This window comes from Cyprinodon variegatus, unplaced genomic scaffold, assembly GCF_000732505.1.
Source record: "Cyprinodon variegatus isolate N-32 unplaced genomic scaffold, C_variegatus-1.0 Scaffold329, whole genome shotgun sequence".
Classification (NCBI taxonomy): domain Eukaryota; kingdom Metazoa; phylum Chordata; class Actinopteri; order Cyprinodontiformes; family Cyprinodontidae; genus Cyprinodon; species Cyprinodon variegatus.
The window spans coordinates 721,698-724,109 of record NW_015150782.1 but is presented as its reverse complement, the minus strand read 5'-3'; positions in this window follow the sequence as shown (position 1 = coordinate 724,109).

Below are 2,412 nucleotides of genomic sequence, written 5' to 3'. Positions count from 1 at the left end.
GGTCCTGATCAAAAACAACACCAAGATTTTTTACTTTATTATCTGAAATCAGTTTAATCCCATCCATTTAAACCACAGACCTTCCTGCTGGGGATAATCTGAGAAGCTGCTTTAGGTTAAGGTGTCTGAACCAGCAGATGATGCCGTTCCTAACGGATCGTCAGTGATTTGCTGCACAAACGAGAGTCAGTTAACTCCAGTAAACGCTGCCTCCACATCACTGGTCCTTTCTGCAGTAATGAGGGTTTTCAGCTGTTATTTCTGAGCCACTGGTGGGTTCTGATCATGAACCAAGTGGAGGATTTAAGCTCGGAGGAAAGAAGGAGGGATGATTGGGGTTTGGCTTCTGTCTGCGGCTTCAGCTGCTTTCAAAGCGGTTTGACACGACAGAATCCTGTAAACCTGCTCCAGCTGGAGTCTGTCTGCGTTCCTTTAAGATCCGACAGTTTTACTTCCTGTCACTTTAACGGCGTTTAGCTTCTGGGTCCTGCTCTGTGATGGACCTGCTCCGGTTCGCCCTGCTGCTCCGCCTCCCTCTGAATAAACCTTTGATCTTTACCAGCAGTTAAAGGCACAAAAAAACCAACCAACCATTATGTGTAGCATCGCCTTTAAATTCCAGGATATTTTAGTTCCAGGAAACATCTGGATCTTTTAGAACACAGCAGTTTAAAGGGAGGGAATCCACACGTTCCTGTTCTGATAATCTGAAGATGCCCATCGTTCCACCTGCATCATCATCATCCTCCTCCTGTCTAGAAAAATGGCTGCAATTGTTCAAGCTCCAAATAAAAAGCTGATTTAGACGAAGGCAGAATCTCCTCTGCCTCCAGCCGGTCGGTGTGGTAGGTTCCATCCGCTCCGCAGTCATCGCGGCCCTTTTGATGCGGTCGCCGCAGCGTGACCCTCGATGACCCGTCCAACTCGGCTGCATTTCATCGGTCATCCAGCACCGACCTCCACCTGTGAAACCAAGTGCCAAGAGTCTTCCCCGAACCCCGAAGTGTACTGTAGTCCTCCGGCTCCGTTAGTCCCACCCAGGATCAGGTGGCGGTGTGGATGTACCTCGCCACAGCGTCCGCTCCCCTCCTCCCTCTCCACGGCGTCATAGCGACGGAGGTGCTGGATCAGGGAGGGTCGGAGTAGAACCTCTTCTTCTTCTTCTTCTTCCAATCAGGACGTGGTGTACCAAAGCCTTGAAAAAGCCCCCTCTGTGGCATGAAGACAATGTGCAATTTCATACTGCATCTTGAAGACTGACTGTTTACTATGTGTGTAAAATATTTTGGGATATTTTCGTGTTCTTGGATTCTTAACTGCTGTGCAACTTCTGTTGTTTTGGAATCCCAGCAAAGTCTATATTCCTGTACATACATACGAACCAAAAGCCCAATATTTGTATCTCTATATAGAAATATCTATAACTTATTTTGGGATCTATTTTTCTGTTGGTTGTGGCGGCGGGATGTGTGCAGGCTGTGTTCTCCGTTGACTGTTAAGTGTATTAATGTTGTGCACTGATTTCTGACTCTACAGAGAGCTAACATGACTGCATTGCCAAACGTGTATCGGTCAGGATGTATCATTTGCCTTGAATGTAACGTGACATTAAAGAAGAGCTTCTTCAGTACTTTGCTTTTCCCTCCATCTTTTAAAGTTAAATTTGTTTTTAGCTGCGAAATGCAGCCAAACAGCCGCTGTTCTGTCAGATTAGCATATAGTCAACACGCATCTGCAAGATGTCAGATTTGCATTTATCCATTTAGTTTTGTAGAAAATTTAAACTTTACACTACTTCAACGGGGATGTATCCCTTCAGTCATGTACAAAAAAAAATTTAAGATCAGCTCGCCATACGCTTAACTACTTAACTGAAGGGATAAACGGGTATTGATTAGGGGTCTACAAACAGAAGCCAACTGGATGCATCTTTGTTATCGCTGCTAAAGGTGAGCATAAAATGAAGGTTTAGCCGCTAATCCTGGATAAACTGGCTTGAATACAGAAACCTAACTTTGGACCTCACCGTCCCTCCTTTCCGGTACTTTCTGTTAAGCCAAAGGGGAAGAAAGGTTGACGTGGAAACGATCCTGAGCCAAAACCTTCACAGAAAGTTAAAGATGAAGGAAAAATAGTCCAGTCTTAACATGACGACTTGGTGATCTGACTGGAGTCCGGTTTGCTACTGCTTGGTTGGAAAGAAAACCTGCAGCCACTCGGACCTTTCTGGAACCTGGAGCTTATCTGCAGGTTTTAGAGGTTTCCCAGCTTTAGCACAGCTGAATATGATGATTGCAGTAAAGCTAAAACCTGTTAATCATCCATCAATTAAAATTAGCTGTGCTGGAGCAGCAAACCACTAAAACCAGAAGTCAGGGATTAGCGGACCACGGTCCGGATCCGGACCCAACC